General features: G+C 41.9%; 1 pseudogene across 1 annotated transcript; it reads left to right on the top strand.

The window, feature by feature from the left end:
• The first annotated feature begins 1,185 nt into the window (after positions 1-1,185).
• LOC311107640 (integrin alpha-6-like) lies at positions 1,186-24,481 on the top strand (annotated as a pseudogene). The gene is made up of 25 exons (XR_014615882.1): positions 1,186-1,373; positions 1,878-1,999; positions 2,136-2,215; positions 2,424-2,691; positions 4,633-4,752; positions 5,178-5,391; positions 8,072-8,268; positions 8,529-8,617; positions 8,746-8,873; positions 9,256-9,345; positions 9,430-9,494; positions 9,637-9,782; positions 10,061-10,204; positions 10,391-10,512; positions 10,849-11,005; positions 13,958-14,041; positions 14,140-14,219; positions 14,361-14,435; positions 14,683-14,832; positions 14,981-15,157; positions 17,521-17,625; positions 21,530-21,640; positions 21,766-21,873; positions 22,714-22,839; positions 23,130-24,481. The product of XR_014615882.1 is annotated as an integrin alpha-6-like (transcript).
• Positions 24,482-25,453: the final 972 nt, after the last annotated feature.

Here is a 25,453-nt window from a genome sequence, read left to right as displayed (position 1 = left end):
TATGTGAAAGCGCCCTTAGAATCCAGTATGGGTTTTTACTCATTGATCAATTCTCTCCACTAGTCCACTCTACTGCTAGTTTTGACAATACTGAGTTCAGTATAGGCCAAAATAGTCATTAGATTTGCATGCACAAAGTGCAATATGCAAGAAGAATATGGTTAGCTGGATTCACTTGTACCTTTCTTTTCAAGTTTCAATTTATTTGAATTTTGAGGGGTCAAGTCTCTCACTACTTTTCCAGCTGCTTGCTAAAACAGAATGAAACGTTAGCTCATGTTAGTAAAGGTATATTTGATGATTTAATTGTTTAATAAGATACAACCGTAAAGGCTAACAAGATCAATTAAATTGGTTGCATAAACCATGACCAACAGACTACAGCGATTTAGCATTATGAATAGATTACAACTGAGAGGGAACATCAACATGGTTCATAATTGTAAGCATCACCACATTGACCTAAGGTCAGACTGTGAGACTGGTAAGATAATTATGTCCTGAACTAGTGAAACAGCGCCATCTGGTGAAGGACTACCGGAGCACCATCATGTAAAATGTTCCTCACTTATGCTATATCAATTGTAATGTCAGTGACAGAAATGAGACCATGGTCATGTTACACCACTCTGTTATGTCTTACATTGTAACATGTGCTTTGTATCATTCCTTACTCCTTGAATAACTACAAAAACACATCTACTGTCAAGATCAAGTTTCACTACTTTAGACAAATAACAGCTGTTATCATGACAGTGAGCAGCTACATATTGTACACGTTCTCGTTTTAGCCATTTCTCATGGACTTGCACACTTTTCCCTTTGGTACTATCAAATTATCAACACTGTACAGTGCAGTATCAATGATTTGCCACTGTGAACACACCCACCAAACGTTTGATCCAAGGGTGTGTAGTTCCTCATGTCCTTAGAATGGAGCAAGGTAAATATTAACAAAAGCAATCAAACCATAAACATGTGAAGTGCTTGAGTTCTTTGAGATAAATTCCCCTTGCACCACACCCTGTCTGTCAACTCCTGCAGCAAACACTGTATACCGCAGCCAGTGCCGAATCACGTCCCATTTCTGTAGTGTTGCCCTCCCATTCTGCTTCACAACACGAGGACACCAGAGAAGAAGCTATTGGGTTAGCTAGAACAGAGAGTTGTACAAACAACACCAACATGACAATTCAATGGTGGGGCCTTCTACTTGACCTGTGGTTTCTTTTGGCCTGCCTACCATTTCACATCTCAGCTTTCAACCTGGACACGGACACAAAGCATGTTCTGAGGAAAAATGGTGATCCGGGAAGCCTGTTTGGATTCTCCCTGGCACTGCACCAACAACTGAATCCTGTCAATAAGAAACTGTGAGTTGACCTCTTATAAGAAACTATTAACAGTGTCCCATACATACTATTATCTGACCCTGCTAGACCTGGTCATATATTAACTTATTTTTGTGTCCTCTATCCTGTCTGATTACCCATCAGTCTGACATACGTACACACACTATGAACTGAGAAACAAGCTGGCCTTAATGGCTACTCTTAGTCTCTACCTGGTACAGCCAGAAGAGGATGGGCCACCCCTCTGAGCATGGTTCCTCTCTAGGTTTATTCCTCTGTTCCTTCCTTCTAGGGAGTTTTTCCTGGCCTCTCTGTTTTGACGTCTGCTTTGCTTGCTCTTTGGGGTCAAGGCCGGATAACTGTAAAGCACTTCGTGAAAAGTATTTTTTTGTTTTTCTATAGTGATTGATTGATTGATACAACTCAGACCAGCAGTGACAATGTTATTTTTAGTTTGAATATTTTAGTGTATGGCTGCATGTGAATTTTAAATCAATGTATGACATTCTGGTTTATTTTTCCTAGATTGCTGGTTGGAGCGCCACGTGCCAAGTCATTGACCAAAGCTGATGTTACTGGAGGCATCTACCAGTGTGAGCTCACCACTGATTCTAAGAGCTGTGAGCGTGTCAAGCTCGACAACGATGGTTTGTTTGTTTCCATTCAGGTGTAATAGATTTTTGTGTTCGTGTGTTATGAAAATATGTGTGATTTTGTTAATGTGTATTTAACATTAATGTGCATGAACGCTAACTTTTGTGTTTGAAAATGAATGTTCCCCAGAGTTTCTTAAAAGCTATGATGTCAAAGACCAGTGGATGGGTGTACGAGTGACAAGCCAAGGCCCTGGTCAAAGCGTTATGGTATGGTAAATATTGTGTACTTTAATCTTTGAATTGCCATTTGTTGACTATAATAAACTTAGTCAGACATTATATTGTATTGTGTTTTGTTTTTAATTCAAGGAATTTAATTGACTCGGACAGGGCAACATTTCAGGGTTTCAGTGAAGTTAACCCCTTTGTTTATTACTTACGTCTGAGAGAATTTCTATCATTCTACCCCCCACAGACCTGCGCACATCGATACCAGGAGTGGAGCACCAATCCTGACACCCCTAACCTCGTATTCGGTCAGTGCTACATCCTGGGGGAGGACCTGCACAAGAGTGATGCCCATAGAATCTGGAGGAGGGTGATCTGCGATGACAGAAAACACATCAAGGATAAGCCAAAGAATCCTGATTGGTTCGGATACTGTCAACAGGGTCATTCTGCCGCCTTTGCCAAGGACAACACATCTCTGTTGTTTGGGGGCCCCGGAGCTTACCAGTGGAAAGGTACAGTCGTGGTCAAAAGTTTTGAGAATGACACAATTATTGGTCTTCACAAAGTTCGCTGCTTCAGTGTTATGAGATGTTTTTGTCAGATGTTACTATGGTGTACTGAAGTATAATTACAAGCATTCCATAAGTGTCAAAGGCTTTTATTGACAATTACATTAAGTTTATGCAAAGAGTCAATAATTGCAGTATTGACCCTTCTTTTTCAAGACCTCTGCAATCTGCCCTGGCATGCTGTCAATTAACTTCTGGGCCACATCCTGACTGATGGCAGCCCATTCTTGCATAATCAATGCTTGGAGTTTGTCAGAATTTGTGGGTTTTTGTTTGTCCGCCCGCCTCTTGAGGATCGACCACAAGTTCTCAATGGGATTAAGGTCTGGGGAGTTTCCTGGCCATGGACCCAAAATGTCGATGTTTTGCTCCCCGAGCCATTTAGTTATCACTTTTGCCTTATGGCAAGGTGCTCCATCATGCTGGAAAAGGCATTGGTCGTCACCAAACTGTTATTGGATGGTTGGGAGAAGTTGCTCTCGGAGGATGTGTTGGTACCATTCTTTATTCATGGCTGTGTTCTTAGACAAAAGTGTGAGTGAGCCCACTCCCTTGGCTGAGAAGCAACCCCACACATGAATGGTCTCAGGATGCTTTACTGTTGGCATGACACAGGACTGATGGTAGCGCTCACCTTGTCTTCTCCGGACAAGATGTTTTCCGGATGCCCCAAACAATCGGAAAGGGGATTCATCAGAGAAAATGACTTTACCCCAGTCCCTGATGTTTTTCCTGGAGAGAAGTGGCTTCTTTGCTGCCCTTCTTAACACCAGGCCATTTTCCAAAAGTCTTCACCTCACTGTGCGTGCAGATGCACTCACACCTGCCTGCTACAATTCCAGAGCAAGTTCTGCACTGGTGGTGCCCCGATCCCGCAGCTGAATCAACTTTAGGAGACGGTCCTGGCGCTTGCTGGACTTTCTTGGGCGCCCTGACGCCTTCTTCTCAACAATTGAACCTCTCTCCTTGAAGTTCTTGATTATCCGATAAATGGTTAATTTAGGTGCAATCTTACTAGCAGCAATATCCTTGCCTGTGAAGCCCTTTTTGTGCAAAGCAATGATGATGGCATATGTTTCCTTGCAGGTAACCATGGTTAACAGAGGAAGAACAATGATTTCAAGCACCAACCTCCTTTTAAAGCTTCCAGTCTGTTATTCTAACTCAATCAGCATGACAGAGTGATCTCCAGCCTTGTCCTCGTCAACACTCTCACCTGTGTTAATGAGAGAATCACTGACATGATGGCAGCTGGTCCTTTTGTGGCAGGGCTGAAATGTTTTTTGGGGATTAAGTTCATTTTCATGGCAAATAGGGACTTTGCATTTAATTGCAATTCATCTGATCACTCTTCATGACATTCTGGAGTATATGCAAATTGCCATCATCAAAACTGAGTCAGCAGACTTTGTGAAAATTAGTATTTGTGTCATTCTCAAAACTTTTGACCACGACTGTACATGTTTTGAGTTGGGAGATACTTTTAAAATGGGTTTAATCTTGTTAATGGAACAATATGATTCACTGTATAATGATATGTATCTGATATGTATGAGACATGGTATTCATATACTGTATGTTTGGGACATTCAAACACACTTGCAGTCAGTACACACTGCATTGATATTGGAATGAGCTGTCGATGTCCATGAAACTGAGATCAGACCTAGTTTTGTCTTGAAAAGCCCAGACAGGTTGAAACATTTAGCTGATCTGTATTTTCTATTTGCAATTTATGGATTCCATCTTTTCATTTATTCCTCAGATTTATGCCTGTTTGAGCCTGGTGTCCACAGCATTTAATTCAAATGAATTCAAAACAACTTCATTTATTCCCAAGGGTCAATTATTCACATAATTCTCTTGTCCATCTGCCTGTCACAGGAATCGTGAGAATGGAGTCCCTAGACAACCTTGAAGTGTCAAATGAAGAGCCCCGTGAAACTGGGGATGTGGACAGACTTGACCGTGACCTCATCCCTCTCCTTAACAACAGTTATCTAGGTCAGTTTAATGGATAGAGCTTTCTTCAACCTCTATTCAATCCATTCAATCACACTGAAAGGAAAACACAGAGGGGCTTGGTTTTGTGGCAAATTTCATCAATACTCTTGGTGGGTTTTTTATACTGTTGGTGTAAGTAAAATTGTAAAGAATGGCATGTTTCGTATTGATTCATACTATTTATTTACACTATTTATGAATTACATCTCTCTTTCCCATAGACAATTTACATTTTAGTCACTTAGCAGATGCTCTTATCCAGAGCGACTTACAGTAGTGAGTGCGTCCATTTTCATACTGGGAATCAAACCCACAACCCTGGCGTTGCAAGCACCATGCTCTACCAACTGAGCAAAACGGGACCCCCTGTTCATCATGGTAGCATTGCAGTTTCTAACATTGAGTAATTGCTGTCTTTTTTCCAGGGTTCTCCATCGACTCTGGAATGGCCCTCACCAAGAAGGGCCAGCTGACTATAGTGTCTGGGGCACCACGAAGCGGTTTCAGTGGGGAGGTGGCGTTTCTGAAGAGAGACCCATTGGCTAAAAGAAGTCTATCTGTGGAGAACATTCTTAAAGGCCCAGGCCTGGCCTCCTCCTTTGGCTACGACATAGCCGTGGTGGACCTCAACGCTGATGGGTACAGATTTCAGCCAGTAGCTTTGTCACAATTATCTCCCCTTCCTCCCAAAGTGTGCATTGTTCACTTCCTTTCAATGATTTGAAAGGAAATTACTGGTATAAGAAATATGGTGGAAATTCTCACTAGCTCGTGCCTCCACATAGTTCTGAAAGTAGCGCTCAAGAGCCAAAAGTGGTCCCTGAAAATTGCCTACTAAGTCACATATCTGCAATTATGTGTACCACATCATTGCTCTCTCTCTCACTCTGCTGTGTATGCATCTTGCTAGCTGTCACTCAAATGGTGAGGGGCTGAAGCTCAATGGCTAGAACTCGAATTGCTAGGGGGCTGGCCCATGTGGGGGAAAATGTAGAGAAAATGGCGCAGCACAGCTTCCAGAAAAACAGTCGCTTTCAAACTAGGGATTTTGTGGTTAATTGAGGTGACAGTAATTCTGCTCATATATTATGCATGTATGAACTACATATTGACACATCCAGCCCAAAGCAAGAGGTTTAAAAAAATACTTAATAGTCACCAAAGTTCCGGAATATGTCTTTAAGATTTGTGGGAGCAAGTGAATAAGTGCACATTTTAGAAGAAAATGTTTTGAGTCAATAAGTATTCAACCACTTTGTTATACATTTTCTTAACAAGTCACATAATACGTTGCATGGACTCACTCTGTGTGCAATAATCGTGTTTAACATGATTTTCAAATGACTACCTAAATAACCCCACACATACAATTATCTCTAAGGTCCCTCAGTCGAGCAGTGAATTTCAAACACAGATTCAACCACAAAGATCAGGGAGGTTTTCTAATGGCTCACAAAGAAGGGCACCTATTGGTAAAAAAACAGACATTGAATAGCCCTTTGAGCATAGTGAAGTTATTAATTACACTTTGGATGGTGTATCAATACACCCAGTCACTACAAAGACACAGGCGTCCTTCCTAACTCAGTTGCCGGAGAAGAATGAAACCGCTAAGGGATTTCACCATGAGGCCAATGGTGACTTTAAAACAGTTACAGAGTTTAATGGCTGTGATAGGAGAAAACTGAGGATGGATCAACAACATTGTAGTTACTCCACAACAGGGATGTAGCTCAGTTGGTAGAGCATGGTGTTTGCAACGCCAGGGTTGTGGGTTCGATTCCCACGAGGGAATCGAACCCACAAAAATAAAAAATTATAATGTATGCACTCACTAATTGTAAGTCGCTCTGGATAAGAGCGTCTGCTAAATGACAAAAATGTAAATGTAATACTAACCTAAATGACAGAGTGAAAAGAAGGAAGCCTGTACAGCAAGGTATCCCCCAAGTTCTCTGTTTTTTATATATATAAGATTGATACCATTTTCTTTTTTTTGACATAATAGACTGTAAAAACACCAGGAAATCAGCTCCAAGTGATTTTAGTTTAAGAAATATGTTCCCAAGTATAATTGAGAGACGTGATCAAGCAAGGTTTGAAATGATTATGTTTCAGTCAAACATTATCTGTTTGGTCTTCTTGCGGTCAATTTGCGGTCTACAAATTATTTGTAATTATGTTTACATTTTAGTAATTTAGAAGACTCTCTTATCCAGAGCGACTTACATGAGCAATTAAGGTTAAGTGCCTTGCTCAAGCGCACATCCTAGTTGGCTTGGGGATTCAAACCAGTGACCTTTCGATTACTGGTCCAACACTCTTAATCACTAGGCTACCCTGCCTGTTCTGGCCCCTCGACCACCTGTCAAGAAAAAATTGGCCCGCGGCGGAATGTAGTTGATGATCCCTGCTGTAGAGAATAAAAATATTCCAAAACATGCATCCTGTTTGCAACAAGGCACTAAAGTAAAACTGCAAAAAGAAGACTTAACTTTATGTCCTGAATACAAAGTCTTATGTTTGGGGCAAATCCAATACAACACATCACTGAGTACCACTCTTCATATTTTCAAGCATGGTGGTGGCTGCATCATGTTATGGGTATGCTTGTCATCGGCAATGACTAGTGAGTTTTTTTAGGATAAAAAGAAACAGAATAGAGCTAAGCATAGGCAAAATCCAAGAGGAAAACCTGGTTCAGTCTGCTTTCCAACAGACACTGGGAGACAAATGCACCTTTCAGCAGGACAATAACCTAAAACACAAGGCCAAATATACACTGAAGTTGCTTACCAAGACGACATTGTAAGTTCTTGAGTTGCCTAGTTACAGTTTTGACGTGAATCGGCTTGAAAATCTATGGAAAGACATGAAAATGGCTGTCTAGCAATGATCATCAACAACTTGACAGAGCTTGAATAATTGTTTTAAGGATGTGCAAATATTGTAACGTTTGTGCAAAGCTCTTAGAGACTTACCCAGAAAGACTCACAGTTTTAATTCCTGCCAAAGGTGCTTCTACAAAGTATTGACTCAGGGTTGTGAATACTTATGTAAATTAGATATTTCTGTATTTCATTTTCAATAAATTTGCTAAACAAAAATGGAGTATTGTGTGTAGATGGGTGAGAAAATATATATTTAATCAATTTTGAATTCATGCTGTAACTAAGCAAAATATGGAATAAGTCAAGGGGTATGAAAACTTTCTGAAGGCACTGTAATTGTTCCCCAGAAATGATTTGATATTGACATAAAAACATCTGTAGTGTGTACTGTTTGTAATTCTGTTGGTGGGGTATTTGGGGGATTGCAGGTGGGACGACCTTGCTGTGGGGGCACCCGAGTTCTTCTTAAAAGAAGGGGTGGTCGGAGGGGCAGTGTACATCTACATCAACAACAGGGGAAGACAGTGGGAGAAGATTGAGCCTGTCCGTCTGGATGGGAACAAAGACTCCATGTTTGGTCTGGCAGTTGAGAACATTGGAGACGTCAATCAGGACGGTTATGAAGGTTGGCTGAGGTTTCTTCATTACTTTCAGGGGAGTTAACTGCAATGAATGGAAATGTATGCACTCACTAACTGTAAGTCGCTCTGGATAAGAGTGTCTGCTAAATAACTAAAATGTCAAATGTAATGAAGTAGATCCTTTTAGCACATCTCCATTTCTTTCCTGTAGTTTGTTCTGAAACCTTTCTCTCAGCTTTGGTTACATCTTAGCGACCCATCTCCCTCATAAATTCAGACCGTAACCTCATTTTCAACTTGACAGATATTGCTGTGGGGGCTCCCTATGATGGTGTAGGTCGAGTGTACCTTTACTATGGCTCCTCAGGTGGAATCCACGAAAAGACAGCACAGGTGGGAGCCTTTACATTAAACTGGAACACCTGCATCTGAGTGATGACCACTGTAATCCCGCAATAAAGTTTGAAGAATATTGAACACAAACTACATTTTGTCACAAACAGTATCTCTTGTTATTATAGATTATAACAGCAGAATCTTATAATATAAGACGATTTGGATTTTCTCTGACTGGAAAGATAGATGTGGATGACAATCATTACCCTGACTTGGCTGTTGGATCACTCTCAGACTCCATATTTGTCTACAGGTAACTTTGACTTGATTACATCATATCACTTGATTACATCATATCACTTGATTACATCATATCACTTGATTACATCATATAACTTGATTACATCATATCACTTGATTACATCATATCAGCGTTCCTCAATCTTAGTCCTGAGGGAACACACTGGATTTATAGGATATCCTTTTGTTCCAACACACCTGATTCAAGTATTTTCTACTAATCATCAAGGCCATGATTACAGCAGTTTCAGTAGTTTCACCTGTATTAGTACTGGGCTGTAACAAAAGCCTTCACACCCTGTGGTTTCCCAGGACCAGGATTAATAGACGTTGCCTTAGAACTTTCATGTCATCATGTCCACTGGTCATTTTGATTTACTTAGATTTGCTTACAGGGCAAGGCCAGTAGTCAAAATCAGAGAGGACTTACGAATCACCCCAAGTACTATCAACATGGCGACAGAGCACTGTGACAAACACAAATGGTAAGACTTTCAAGAAACAACATATAAACAAATCAATAAACTGCCGTAATGAAACCCAACATAATTTTGTCTACATTTGCATAGTACTTTCACGGCACGGGCATGCTTTACCTACACAACGCAGCCGCCATCCTACAACCCCAGACTGAGTAAGTTCACTAGCTTCAGCCCCCTAAACAACCATGCCCTTGTACTGCTGAGATTGAGGCGGTCCTAATTTGGACACCGTACCCTTGACCCTTTGTGTACACTGTGCTGCAGGAACTTATGCGATGCATTCTCTTCCTATAGCTGTCAACTACACCTTTGAGGCTGACGCTGAGACGAGGAAACAGAGGCGTACCTCCAGGATGCAGTTCCTGGGTCAGTCCCAGGGCGTCCTGGAGCTACCAGGGCAGGGCAAAGAGAAATGCACTGAGACTCAACTCAAGCTATTGGTAATGGCTCTGAATTTTTCCATCTCGTGAAGATGTCACAACTGTAGTTTCAATTCAGTGGCTCATGAAGACATCAAAGTGTGTCATCTTCCAAATAGACTAGGGTCAGGGGTCAGCCATGGGTCATAAGACAACAACAAACTTTGTTTGTATCGCCACTATTTCCTCGATCACGAAAAGGCCAACTTCAAATACTATTTGGCGTTGACATTGATTTTGTTTGGTAAGATATTTGATCATCACCTTTACATGACGTTCTACATCTCCATCTGTTCAAGGGTGATATCAAGGACAGACTGCACAGCATCCCCATCTCTGTCTCGGTGTCCTTACTGAATGCCAGTAAGACTAAGAGCAAGAGTCCCCTTCCTGAACTTACTCCAGTACTCAGCCTCTACAAGCAGAGTACAGCCACCTCAGAGGTACACGTGTGTGTGTGTGTGTGTCTGTCTGTCTGTGTGTGTGTGTGTGTGTGTGTGTGTGTGTGAGCGTGCGCGTGTGTGTGTGTGGAGATGTGTGAGAGAGGACGCGTGAGAGAGAGAAAGTATAAACCTAGTAGTTGTGAAACAGTTATTGTGAGTCTTAAGAACTAAATTCAACTTTTTCAGGTTATCTTCATAGATAAAGGTTGTGGGAGTGATAACATTTGCCAAAGTAACTTGGAGCTACAGTACAGGTTCTGTTCCAGACCAAAACTTCAGGGACAAGATGTATTCACCCCACTGCCCAGGTAGAAACGAAATGTGTGATTTGAATTTTAACCAGAAGTCCCTCTTGACTGCCTTCAACTCATTGTGTATTCGGTTACATGAACCCTGTAATGCAGTGGTGGCTGGTGGGTAGATATATAGGAGGATGTGCTCATTGTAAAGGCTGGATTAGTGTGAATGGAAAGGTATCAAACAAATGGTTTCCATGTGTTTTATGTGTTTGATAGCTTTCCAGTCATTCCATTCCAGTCATTGCAATAAGAACGTCCTCCTATCTACGCCCACCAGCCTCCTCTGCTCTATATGGCTCTTGTCAATATAGTGCTTTGGTAACGCTAAGACTCATGTCTTTCTAGTGAAAGAGGTATTCCAGTGATCTCTGCTGGAGATGAGGACATAGTTTTGGAGGTCAATGTGACAAATAGGGAGGGTGATGATGCCCATCAGAGTCATCTGATCATCAAACTCCCTGACTCTCTTTCATACTCATCATTATACTTCAACTCCATTTCAGTAAGTCACTGGCCTTTGCTGTTCTCAGCATTTTTGATCAAATCATTGTATACTGGACTTAAGAGTTAAAATAATGTTAAATAGCAATGATTCTATTCAGGATACTATTAAATCCATGAAAATATGACCCCCATCTTCTTGATTTCTGATGTTAAACATCACCAATACCGTAATTGTTCCAGAGTAATGATAGGTACACTATATACAGTGGGGAGAACAAGTAGTTGATACACTGCCGATTTTGCAGGTTTTCCTACTTACAAAGCATGTAGAGGTCTGTAATTTTTATCATAGGTACACTTCAACTGTGAGAGACGGAATCTAAAACAAAAATCACATTGTATGATTTTTAAGTAATTAATTTGCATTTTATTGCATGACATAAGTATTTGATCACCTACCAACCAGTAAGAATTCCGGCTCTCACAGATCTGTTCGTTTTTCTTTAAGAAGCCCTCCTGTTTTCCACTCATTACCTGTATTAACTGCACCTGTTTGAACTTGTTACCTGTATAAAAGACACCTGTCCACACACTCAATCAAACAGACTCCAACCTCTCCACAATGGCCAAGACCAGAGAGCTGTGTAAGGACATCAGTGATAAAATTGTAGACCTGCACAAGGCTGGGATGGGCTACAGGACAATAGGCAAGCAGCTTGGTGAGAAGGCAACAAGTGTTGGCGCAATTATTAGAAAATGGAAGAAGTTCAAGATGACGGTCAATCACCCTCGGTCTGGGGCTCCATGCAAGATCTCACGTCGTGGGGCATCAATGATCATGAGGAAGGTGAGGGATCAGCCAAGAACTACACGGCAGGACCTGGTCAATGACCTGAAGAGAGCTGGGACCACAGTCTCAAAGAAAACCATTAGTAACACACTACGCCGTCATGGATTAAAATCCTGCAGCACATGCAAGGTCCCCCTGCTCAAGCCAGCGCATGCCCAGGCCCGTCTGAAGTTTGCCAATGACCATCTGGATGATCCAGAGGAGGAATGGGAAAAGGTAATGTGGTCTGATGAGCCAAAAATAGAGCTTTTTGGTCTAGACGCCACTCGCCGTGTTTGGAGGAAGAAGAAGGATGAGTACAACCCCAAGAACACCATCCCAACCGTGAAGCATGGAGGTGGAAACATTCTTTGGGGATGCTTTTCTGCAAAGGGGACAGGACGACTGCACCGTATTGAGGGGAGGATGGATGGGGCCATGTATCGCGAGATCTTGGCCAACAACCTCCTTCACTCAATAAGAGCATTGAAGAGTCGTGGCTGGGTCTTCCAGCATGACAACGACCCGAAACACACAGCCAGGGCAACTAAGGAGTGGCTCTGTAAGAAGCATCTCAAGGTCCTGGAGTGGCCTAGCCAGTCTCCAGACCTGAACCCAATAGAAAATCTTTGGAGGGAGCTGAAAGTCTGTATTGCCCAGCGACAGCCCCGAAACCTGAAGGATCTGGAGAAGGTCTGTATGAAGGAGTGGGCCAAAATCCCTGCTGCAGTGTGTGCAAACCTGGTCAAGACCTACAGGAAACGTATGATCTCTGTAATTGCAAACAAAGGTTTTTGTACCAAATATTAAGTTCTGCTTTTCTGATGTATCAAATACTTATGCCGTGCAATAAAATGAAAATTAATTACTTAAAAATCATACAATGTGATTTTCTGGATTTTTGTTTTAGATTCCATCTCTCACAGTTGAAGTGTACCTATGATACAAATTACAGACCTCTACATGCTTTGTAAGTAGGAAAACCTGCAAAATCGGCAGTGTATCAAATACTTGCTCTCCCCACTGTATATACAAAAGTATGTGGACACCCCTTCAGATTAGTGGTTTTGGCTATTTCAGCCACACCGATTGCTGACAGGTCCAATTTCTGCCCTGCTAGAACTGTCCTGGTCAACTGTAAGTGCTGTTATTGTGAAGTGGAAACGTCTAGGAGCAACAACGGCTCAGCCGTGAAGTGATAGGCCACACGAGCTCACAGAACGGGATCAGCATGTGCTGAAGCGCGCAGCTCGTAAAAATCATCTGTCATCGGTTGCAACACTCACTACTGAGTTCAAAACTGCATTTGGAAGCATTGTCAGCACAATAACTGTTTGTCGGAAGCTTCATGAAATGGGCTTCCATGGCCGAACAGCCGCACACAAGCCTAAGATCACCATGCGCAATGCCAAGGATCGGCTGGAGGGGTGTAAAGCTTGCCGCCATTGGACTCTGGAGCAGTGGAAACGTGTTCTCTGGAGTGATGAATCACACTTCACCATCTGGCGGTTCGATGGACGAATCTGGGTTTGGCGGATGCCAGGAGAACACTACCTGCCTCAAAGCAGTTTGTTGGAGGAGGAATAATGGTCTGGGGCTGTTTTTCATGGTTCGGTCTAGGCCCCTTAGTTCCAATGAAGGGAAATCTTAACGCTACAGCATACAATGACATTCTAGACGATTCTGTGCTTCCAACTTCGTGGCAACAGTTTGGGGAAGGCCCTTTCCTGTTTCAGCATGACAATGCCCCCATGCACAAAGCATACAGAAAAATGGTTTGTCGAGATCAGTGTGGAAGAACTTGACTGGCCTGCACAGAGCCCTGACCTCAACCCCATCGAACACCTTTGGGATGAATTGGAACGCTGACCGCGAGCCAGGCCTAATCGTCTAACATCAGTGCCCGACCTCACTAATGCTCTTCTGGCTGAATGGAAGCAGGTCCCCGAAGCAATGTTCCAACATCTAGTGGAAAGCCTTCCCAGATGAGTGGCAGCAAAGGGGGGACCAACTCCATATTAATGCCATTGATATTGGAATGAGATGTTCGACAAGCAGGTGTCCACATACTTTTGGTCATGTAGTGTATATTTTTACATCACTGCTTATAGTTTCATTAAATTATCAGCTGCTGTCATATGTTTTTAAAAGTCTGGCTCATTGGACATGTTGACCCTACAGGAAGTAATAGTGAAGTGTAACCCCAATGACAATGGTACACTGACAGACTGTGAACTGGGAAACCCATTCAAAAGAGATGCTGAAGTGAGTAGTCCATTGTGTATGTCTAAGACATTTCTTTTTTTATGATAACACATTTGAACAGTTGTCCATAGTAAGTAAGAGACATTTGTGTCCCTTAGGTTACTTTCTATGTAATACTGTCCACTTCACGCATCTCGCTGAGCACAACTGATGTAAATGTTACCTTGCAGCTTGAAACGTAAGTATAACAGTACACATATCTTTTGTTAGAGGACCCATTAGCTCTGGGTAATAAATGTAACATTTCAGTCCGTCTCTTTCGTATGTTCTACACCGTTCACAAACAGATTATTCTAACAGAGTAGTCTCTTGGTTGCAGGACAAGCGTGCAGAAGATACAAGCAAGGGAAGCAAATGCCAAAGTAGTTTTTGAGCTGCAACTACAAGTATTTGGGTGGGTGTATGGACATGGTATTTGTTCTGCTGTTGCCCTAATCCACTCTTTTAGCTAACATATTTGAAGAGCTCCTGTCCTGAAAATATAGTTTGTGTCTCAAATGGCAACCTATTCCCTATTTAGTGCACTATTTTTGACCAGAGCACTATGGGCCCTTGTCAAAAGTAGTGCCTTATATAGAGAATAGAGTGCCATTTGGGACGTGGTGACCGAATGAAGGTTTATGAGATGTGTTTGTCCTCAGACTGGCCAGGCCCTCCCAGGTCAGCTTTGGAGGAGCTGTAAAGGGAGAGAGCGCCATGAAATCAGAGGACGATATTGGAACCCTTGTGGAGTATGAATTCAGGGTGAGCTCATTGATTTGTGGTTCAAATATATATTCTATTGTTCCCTGGTGATTAGCGAAATTCCATGTGCCTTTGCACGCTGCTTTGCACTGGGCGTATAAAATGTTACCCCAAAATATATCTTTAAATACATATATTTGTCTATCTGTGTTGGTTACTAGAAAATAAGTGCTTAACTCCTTAAAACTTGAACAGATATGGAATTTGGGCAGGCCACTGAAATCCTTTGCCAATGCGTCGCTGAATATCTACTGGCCCAAGGAGAACGCAGTGGGTAAATGGTTGCTGTACCTGGTGCAGATCCACAGTGAAGGCATACAGAACAGTTCCTGCTCTCCGCTAAAGGAGATCAGCCCAGTCCAACATATCAAGGTAAATTCCTCTGAATATAAATTCTGAGGTAATATCAATAGGTGACTGGATCTTGAGTGAATCTCTTTCAGAAGTGCCCTTTTTTGAGAGTGATATAAAAGTAACCAATGATTTATTTTATTTTTATTTTTTATTTAACCTTTATTTAACCAGGTAAGCCAGTTGAGAACAAGTTCTCATTTACAACTGTGACCTGGCCAAGATAAAGCAAAGCAGTGCGATAAAAACAACACAGAGTTACATATGGGGTAAACAAAACATAAAGTCAAAAATACAACAGAAAATATATATACAGTGTGTGCGAATGTAGTAAGTTATGGAGGTAAGGCAATAAATAGGCCATAGTGCAAAATAGTTACAATTTCATATTAACACTGGAATGATAGATGTGCAAAAGATGATGTGGAAATAGAGATACTGGGGTGCAAATTAGCAAAATAAATAACAATATGGGGATGAGGTAGCTGGGTGGGCTTATTTCAGAATGGCTGTGTACAGGTGCAGTGATCGGTAAGCTGCTCTGACAACTGACGCTTAAGGTTAGTGAGGGAGATAAGAGTCTCCAGCATCAGAGATTTTTGCAGTTCGTTCCAGTCATTGGCAGCAGAGAACTGGAAGGAATGGCGGCCAAAGGAGGTGTTGGCTTTGGGGATGACCAGTGAGATATACCTGCTGGAGCGCAGACTACGGGTGGGTGTTGCTATGGTGACCAGTGAGCTAAGATAAGACGGGGATTTGCCTAGCAGTGATTTATAGATGACCTGGAGCCAGTGGGTTTGGCGACTAATATTTAGTGAGGGCCAGCCAACAAGAGCGTACAGGTCACAATGGTGGGTAGTATATGGGGCTTTGGTGACAAAACGGATGGCACTGTGATAGACTACGTCCAATTTGCTGAGTAGAGTGTTGGAGGCTATTTTGTAAATTACATCGCCGAAGTCAAGAATCGGTAGGATAGTCAGTTTTACGAGGGCATGTTTGGCAGCATGAGTGAAGGAGGCTTTGTTGCGAAATAGGAAGCCGATTCTAGATCTAACTTTTGATTGGAAATGCTTAATGTGAGTCTGGAAGGAGAGTTTACAGTCTAACCAGACACCTAGGTATTTGTAGTTGTCCACATACTCTAGGTCAGACCCGCCGAGAGTAGTGATTCTAGTCGGGTGGGCGGGTGCAAGCAGCGTTCGGTTGAAGAGCATGCATTTAGTTTTACTAGTGTTTAAGAGCAGTTGGAGGCTACGGAAGGAGTGTTGTATGGCGTTGAAGCTCGTTTGGAGGTTTGTTAACACAGTGTCCAATGAAGGGCCAGATGTATACAAAATGGTGTCGTCCGCATAGAGGTGGATCCGAGCGTCACCAGCAGCAAGAGCGACATCATTGATATACACAGAGAATAGAGTCGGCCCGAGAATTGAACCCTGTGGCACCCCCATAGAGACGGCCAGAGGTCCAGACAACAGGCCCTCCGATTTGACACATTGAACTCTATCTGAGAAGTATTTGGTGAACCAGGCGAGGCAGTCATTTGAGAAACCAAGGCTATTTAGTCTGCCAATAAGAATGTGGTGGTTGACAGAGTCGAAAGCCTTGGCCAGGTCGAGGAAGACGGCTACGCAGTACTGTCTTTTATCGATCGCGGTTATAATATCGTTTAGGACCTTGAGCGTGGCTGAGGTGCACCCATGACCAGCCCGGATTGCATAGCGGAGAAGGTACGGTGGGATTCGAAATGGTCGGTGAACTGTTTGTTAACTTGGCTTTCAAATACTTTCGAAAGGCAGGGCAGGATGGATATAGGTCTGTAACAGTTTGGATCTAGAGTGTCACCCCCTTTGAAGAGGGGGATGACCACGGCAGCTTTCCAATCTCTGGGAATGTCAGACATTACGAAAGAGAGGTTGAACAGGCTAGTAATAGGGGTTGCGACAATTTCGGCGGCTAATTTTAGAAAGAAAGGGTCCAGATTGTCTAGCCCAGCTGATTTGTAGGGGTCCAGATTTTTCAGCTCTTTCAGAACATCAGCTGTCTGAATTTGTGTGAAGGAGAAGTGGGGGGGGCATGGGCAAGTTGCAGCGGAGGGTGCAGAGCTGGTGGCCGGGGTAGTGGTAGCCAGGTGGAAAGCATGGCCAGCCGTAGCAAAATGCTTGTTGAAATTCTCGATTATTGTATATTTATCGGTGGTGACAGTGTTTCCTAGCCTCAGTGCAGTGGGCAGTTGGGAGGAGGTGCTCTTATTTTCCATGAACTTTACAGTGTCCCAAAACGTTTTGGGATTATCATTCACACAATTGACATAAGTTGCCTAGATTGTCTGTTTGTAAGATGTAGTTAATGCATATCTTCCTAATTATCATATTTAACTCTAGGGCTCTCGTGATATTTCAAGAAGAAGACGAGATGCTCATCAGGAAGCGTTCTCATCTGAGGATGGATTCTCCTTCCTGTCAAAGAAAAGGAAATACAAAACTCTGGTAAGAAAAATTCATTTGAAGCAACCATTATGTGTTTAACCCACTAGAGTCGATTGACGCACCGGTGCGTCAATCTAAGTTACATAACAAAGACAATCCCCATCCAAATCCATCAATTTAAGAGATAGAGATATCTGTTTTTTTTGCATAGGATGCGTCTCGATCCACCGCATCTGCCAGTGTCACACTTCCACATCTGGGTTGAAAGGTGGCAAAGCTAGAGCGGTGTTTGTCAGACCATGAGACATCCCGAAAATCGGTATTCTCACAAAAACGTATGTAGCATCCGAACAGGTTTGACATACAAACTATTATGGAAAGGGGAGACTCTCACAAACATGATGGAGTTCTCCGTTTTGCTCTACGACCAACACAAGTGTCACGGAACTCATCTAAAGGTAACCGGTACCGGTTTTTAAAAAACGAATTTAAGTATGAAGGCATAGCCACGGGAAGTAGTGGTGCGGAGGGTGCTGCAGCACACCCTGAAAAATCCGAATAAATAAATACATGAATAAATAAATAATATATATATAATTATTTTTATTTGTTTTACAAAGTAGTGCACTGGGTCTTTACTGGTCTTTTATTAGCGGACCAATATAGACATCTGTAGCTCTGTAGCATCTCCACTTTGGCAAAAAAAAAAAGTACAGTGAGGGAAAAAAGTATTTGATCCCCTGCTGATTTTGTACATTTGCCCACTGACAAAGAAATGATCAGTCTATAATTTTAATGGTAGGTTTATTTGAACAGTGAGAGACAGAATAACAACAAAAAAATCCAGAAAAACGCATGTCAAAAATGTTATAAATTGATTTGCATTTTAATGAGGGAAATAAGTATTTGACCCCTCTGCAAAACATGACTTAGTACTTGGTGGCAAAACCCTTGTTGGCAATCACAGAGGTCAGACGTTTCTTGTAGTTGGCCACCAGGTTTGCACACATCTCAGGAGGGATTTTGTCCCACTCCTCTTTGCAGATCTTCTCCAAGTCATTAAGGTTTCGAGGCTGACGTTTGGCAACTCGAACCTTCAGCTCCCTCCACAGATTTTCTATGGGATTAAGGTCTGGAGACTGACTAGGCCACTCCAGGACCTTAATGTGCTTCTTCTTGAGCCATTCCTTTGTTGCCTTGGCCGTGTGTTTTGGGTCATTGTCATGCTGGAATACCCATCCCCAACCCATTTTCAATGCCCTGGCTGAGGGAAGGAGGTTCTCACCCAAGATTTGACAGTACATGGCCCCGTCCATCGTCCCTTTGATGCGGTGAAGTTGTCCTGTCCCCTTAGCAGAAAAACACCCCCAAAGCATAATGTTTCCACCTCCATGTTTGACGGTGGGGATGGTGTTCTTGGGGTCATAGGCAGCATTCCTCCTCCTCCAAACATGGCGAGTTGAGTTGATGCCAAAGAGCTCAATTTTGGTCTCATCTGACCACAACACTTTCACCCAGTTCTCCTCTGAATCATTCAGATGTTCATTGGCAAACTTCAGACGGGCATGTATATGTGCTTTCTTGAGCAGGGGGACCTTGCGTGCGCTGCAGGATTTCAGTCCTTCACGGCGTAGTGTGTTACCAATTGTTTTCTTGGTGACTATGGTCCCAGCTGCCTTGAGATCATTGACAAGATCCTCCCGTGTCTTTCTGGGCTGATTCCTCACCGTTCTCATGATCATTGCAACTCCACAAGGTGAGATCTTGCATGGAGCCCCAGGCCGAGGGAGATTGACAGTTATTTTGTGTTTCTTCCGTTTGCGAATAATCGCACCAACTGTTGTCACCTTCTCACCAAGCTGCTTGGCGATGGTCTTGTAGCCCATTCCAGCCTTGTGTAGGTCTACAATCTTGTCCCTGACATCCTTGGAGAGCTCTTTGGTCTTGGCCATGGTGGAGAGTTTGGAATCTGATTGATTGATTGCTTCTGTGGACAGGTGTCTTTTATACAGGTAACAAACTGAGATTAGGAGCACTCCCTTTAAGAGTGTGCTTCTAATCTCAGCTCGTTACCTGTATAAAAGACACCTGGGAGCCAGAAATCTTTCTGATTGAGAGGGGGTCAAATACTTATTTCCCTCATTAAAATGCAAATCAATTTATAACATTTTTGAAATGCGTTTTGCTGGATTTTTTTGTTGTTATTCTGTCTCTCACTGTTCAAATAAACCTACCATTAAAATTATAGATTGATCATTTCTTTGTCAGTGGGCAAACGTACAAAATCAGCAGGGGATCAAATACTTTTTTCCCTCACTGTAGTTGTATAAATAAGAACAGTCTTGCAGGATTCAATACATGGAATTTAAAGAGTTGTTGTCCTGTCCCTTTCTCTGCGATTGTCATTCTAATGGAATCCAGAAAGAACAAAACCCTATCCTCAAACATTTACACCAAAAGATGCAATGTTATGGGCAAAGACCCAAAACATCCACATCCAATGTAATATTTTTCTTGATCAAATAACCACTTTTTGTGCAGTATTAATTTACCATCCTTATAAACCACTTTATGTAAATGTACATTACTGTATTGTACATAGGTTGGTCATCTAGGTTTGTACCTGTAGACTTTCCATCACCATGAATAAAAACAATAGTGTAATTGAGTACATTGAGATATCAAGTGGTTTGTGATTATGTGAAGTGAAGAATTTGGCTCAGGTGGTAGAGCATGGCATTTGTAACGCTAGAGTTGTGGGTTTGAATCCCAAGTGGGACCAGTATGAAAATGTATGCACTCACTACTGTAAGTTGCTCTGGCTAAGAGTTTCTACTAAAATGTAAAAGGAATGAATAGACCATTTCAGTTTCCACATAGAAATAAGTTGCATTTGCCAAGTATTTCCAAAAACTGGAAAACAAGCAAGAATTTTTATATTCCACAATATTATCAGATTAACTGTTTTGTACAGATAATTATCAGACTCAAGTTACTCAAATACATGTAGTTTTTTAAAAATCACAAAAATAGTACACTGGGCCTTTACTAGTCCTGCATTAGCGGCGCAATATAGGTCTGTAGCGCGGGCGGGGAAAGAAATCGCAGCACCCCCAAAACTACTTTCCGCGGCTATGTATGAAGGTAGTTTATGCCTACACAAAAAAAAAGGTGTAAAATATGTGTACAAATATACATTTCCAGATTTCTTTAAATATTGCCTAGATTTAGGACAAACACTTCAAAACCTTGTTTCTTATTATTTAGTTTTTGACTGTCCTTTTTGCCATTTATGAATGTGTTATTCAATGCGTTTCTATGAATTTCAGTAGTAAATATTTTAGCAAGTAAAGAAATCATAATAATTGATACGTAAAGGGGTCCTACAATTCAAAATCAAACAGCTAAATGAGCCACAGTATGACCATCTTGAAACAATTCCATATGTCAGCTTAGCCCCTCCCCCCTCCTGTCTTAGATGTCAGCTTAGCCCCCCCCCACTCCTGTCTTAGATGTCAGCTTAGCCCCTCCCCCTCCTGTCTTAGATGTCAGCTTAGCCCCTCCCCCTCCTGTCTTAGATGTCAGCTTAGCCCCTCCCCCCTCCTGTCTTAGATATCAGCTTAGCCCCTCCCCCCTCCTGTCTTAGATGTCAGCTTAGCCCCTCCCCCCTCCTGTCTTAGATGTCAGCTTAGCCCCTCCCCCCTCCTGTCTTAGATGTCAGCTTAGCCCCCCCCCCTCCTGTCTTAGATGTCAGCTTAGCCCCCCCCCTCCTGTCTTAGATGTCAGCTTAGCAACACCCCTCCTGTCTTAGATGTCAGCTTAGCCCCCCCCCTCCTGTCTTAGATGTCAGCTTAGCCCCCCCCCCTCCTGTCTTAGATTCTAAAGAATGAATGGTTTTTTTTGTTTCGCCAAGTCATTGCTGAGTGAAAGCTTAGTATTTTTGAACCTGCTCACTTTCTTGCAGACGTGTTCAGACGAGTTGAAATGTGTAGAGATACGGTGCCCTCTGCTGGGTTTGGACAGTACTGCAGTGGTGTTTCTTCGAGCTCGCCTTTGGAACAGTACTTTCCTTGAGGTGCCTATTTCCCTTGTGTTTGCTACTACAGGTTCCTCACGTACATAACACCTCATTCTGTTGCATAGACATTGTGCCATTCAGTTTCAGTGCAGTTTCTTTGTTCTCTGCGTATCCCATCATAGGACTACAGCGCATTAAACTACCTGGACATTGTGCTGGATGCCACTCTCAGCTTGACAGACTCTGCAGAGAATATTGGGCTAAGGCAGACTGAGAAATCTGGAACCCAGGTACAATACATGCTTATGATTGTTTATTTAGAAATGTAATTATGGCCTGTGTGTTCAATTTAAGAAGTTTGTATTTACAATTTTTTTTCCGCACTGAAGGATATCTGATCTATCTTCAGAGGACAACTACATTATTGTTCTTTAGAGTTTAAATAGTTTTCAACTATTATTATTTACTTATTTGTTGTTTTGTAGCCTACTTTATCATACACATCTGTGTGGAATTGCCTTCCATACTTAGTGACTAATCCTGTAATCTAAATTGATGTTGTTTATTGGTTTGGTTGAATTGGTCTACTAACCTACAATCACAGATCAATGCGGTGTGGCTGATGTAATTGCCACTTCCCATTGAACAACACACACTCTCTCACACTGTGCAGCACACAAGCACTCTCACCAGTACTTCTGTGGCTCAATTCAAGAGTGTCGTGTTTACCGACTCAGCTACATACTGTAAAGTACCTTCAGTTTGATGTCTTGATGGTGTGTTTGCTGTCTCAGCTACATACTGTAAAGTACCTTCAGTTTGATGGCTTGATGGTGTGTTTACCGACTCAGCTAGATACTGTAAAGTACCTTCAGTTTGATGTCTTGATGGTGTGTTTGCTGTCTCAGCTACATACTGTAAAGTACCTTCAGTTTGATGGCTTGATGGTGTGTTTGCTGTCTCAGCTGAATACTGTAAAGTACATTCATTTTGATGGCTTGATGGAGTGTTTGCTGTCTCAGCTGAATACTGTAAAGTACATTCATTTTGATGGCTTGATGGAGTGTTTGCTGTCTCAGCTACATACTGTAAAGTACCTTCAGTTTGATGGCTTGATGGTGTGTTTACAGGTAAGGCTGACAGTGTTCCCTGAGAGGAAGGCTGCCATCTGGGCTAAGGTTGCCTGGTGGGTGATTTTCCTCTCAGTAATGGTAGGACTGCTACTGCTGGCTCTGCTCGGCTTTCTGCTGTGGAAGGTAACACGATGTGGAATACATACTGTGGAAGCCAGAGGTTGGTGGGAGGAGCTATAGGAGGACGGCTCCTTGTAATTAATAAATAATACATGTGCAAAAGCTTCAAACATGTTCCATTTATTCCATTCCATTATTCCATTAAAATGAGCCTGTCCTCATATAGCTCCTCTCACCAGCCTCTGGTGGAAGCCAAATATTGATATGAATATTGAAACGTCTGGTAATCTTTATTTTGTGTGTTTGTGTTTACACCGGCTACAAATAAAGTTGTCTATTTGATCCTATTGTAGTGCAAGTACCCTGTGGCAAAGAAGTACCACATCGTTCATAAGAACACAGAGGAACGTCACCCAATTAGAGGAGACTCATCTTTGGGTCCAACTGCATAGGCACAGATAATTGTATATACTTCAATGATGACCTTAATTGAACAAAATAGTGAAAAAGCTAATTTTAAGATTGTGTATGTACACAAATGTTTACAAGCTTAGCACCACAAAAAAAATAAAAAATAAAAAACACTTGTGAAACGTCTTAAATGTACATAAAATGTCATGGTTTTCAGTTGTTTTTCCATTTTTTACGTGTTCATTTTTATTTTTGTATTGTATTGTGTCTATGACTGTCATGTGGATATTAATACAAATGTGAGCGTGAACATTAGCACCACTGGTAGCAATAATAAAGTCACCAGAAGAGACTTGAATTCTGAAAACAGTAAAAATGTATTGACAGGCACAAAATTTTTTGGACAGTTTAATGAAACGGAGTAATCTATTTCCCAAAATGGTTACATCTTAAAGTTGTACTATCAACTATCCTTTTACAGTAATGGAATGTAGTATATTATATGGGAGTGTTGATATGAGGTCCTAGTGGTTCCACTAACAGACTAGAAACCAAAAGTTTCTTGAATAAAAACAACCGCCATCCAGTGACCTCTCATTAATTTCAATTATGCACTTCGATAGTTAATAGCATCTATCATCGTTGAATTTATTCATTAAATAAACAGACAAAATCCATATTTTGACCTGACATACATCACCACTCCCACACAAACTTACTATCTAATGTACAAGGTTAAGAAGAACCTTATGAAACATACAATCCCCTAAAACAAGGGATGCTGCAATTGGTCATTCAACAAAAAAAAGTGTGCTTGAACGTTCTCAATACATTCTTATTGTATTAACCATCTTTTTCTGCTTACACTTCTCTCTCTTCTCGTTTTCTGTACACTTTCATTACCTTTCCCTTTTCTTCAACCGCTAGTCTCTTTAATCAAGTCGATCTGTCTCCACTTTGTAGAGCTTGTTCTTTTATTAAGTTATGATTTAATACTTGCTGTAAGTGTTTGCTCTATGCTTGGTGGAGACTTGAATGTCCTTGGCTACTTTTTCTCACCTTTAACAAGTCTTGTGTCATCATCATATCAGTTTTATTGAAGTTCCCAGTCATAAACATTCACTTTCTCTCAACCCTCGCTGTTGTGTGTTAGTAAATGATATTAGACATTCAGAAAATAATTGTCTAAGAGGTACATTTAATGTGGCTTTACAGTAGGGTTAAGACGCTCACCACACCTCCATTTTCACTCTTATCAATCACTCTTTCACATTTCTGTAACACTCACCCTCCTCTATTCAGAGCTCATTCAACCAATCTGCCATTGGGATTTTGTTGCTTTTCAGAAAAGTAAATAAAAAGTTTAAAGAGTGTCAACACCCCATTCCTTTTTTGTTTACTAAGCCTTACTCAAAGGATACAAAACCACACACACACGCTGCTCCCAACCTATCATGAGTCCCAGGAAAAATCTCTCCACGGGAGATCTCAGGGGAAACTTTGTATGAAGGCTGGTCCAGTGCTCCTCAAATATCCCTGGTTAATATCCCCGCATTCAAACCAAGACGCATTAAATGCATGTCCAACACAGCAGTGTGGTGGGATGGGGAGAAATTATCCAATAAGAATGCAATTCTACTTTTTCAATTATTTAACTGATGTGTCATTGTAAGCTTTCTGACAGACAGACAGCGCAACACAATCCTCTCCTTAATGCTCCCATTAAAAAACATTAACTTGCGTTCAGTGTTTTTTACACACCAGTTTATCTGGTTTGAAGGAGCCATAAGCTGATGATAAGCAAATGATTCAAGCGCCATGCTCTACCAAGTGAGCAACACTGGATTACCCATTTCCCCTGGTCCACACCCACCTCCTCCTGGACCACACCCACCTCCCCCTGGACCACACCCACCTTCCCCTGGTTCACACCCACCTCCCCCTGGACCACGCCCACCTCCCCCTGGTCCACCAACCTCCCCCTGGACCACACCCACCTCTAAACTCAACAAAAAGAAGAAGAAATTGTATTATGAAGCCAAGTAAATTACATAAACGTTTTTTGGAGTACTTTAAATGAAATTATGGGCAGAAAGACTAATTCAAATCCATCTTTCATCGAATCAGATGGAGCGGGACTCTAACCCGGACGCTTATAAGAAATCCCACTATGCCCTCCGACAAACCATCAAACAGGCAAAGAGTCAATACAGTCATTAGATCATTTGTTTTGGTTCTGTCCATTTGTAGCTTATTTTTGGACACA

This window comes from Coregonus lavaretus, assembly GCF_964263955.1.
Source record: "Coregonus lavaretus genome assembly, chromosome: 32".
In the NCBI taxonomy this organism is placed as follows: domain Eukaryota; kingdom Metazoa; phylum Chordata; class Actinopteri; order Salmoniformes; family Salmonidae; genus Coregonus; species Coregonus lavaretus.
The sequence above is the reverse complement of the archived record's forward strand: the minus strand, read 5'-3'. Positions and strand labels throughout refer to the sequence as shown.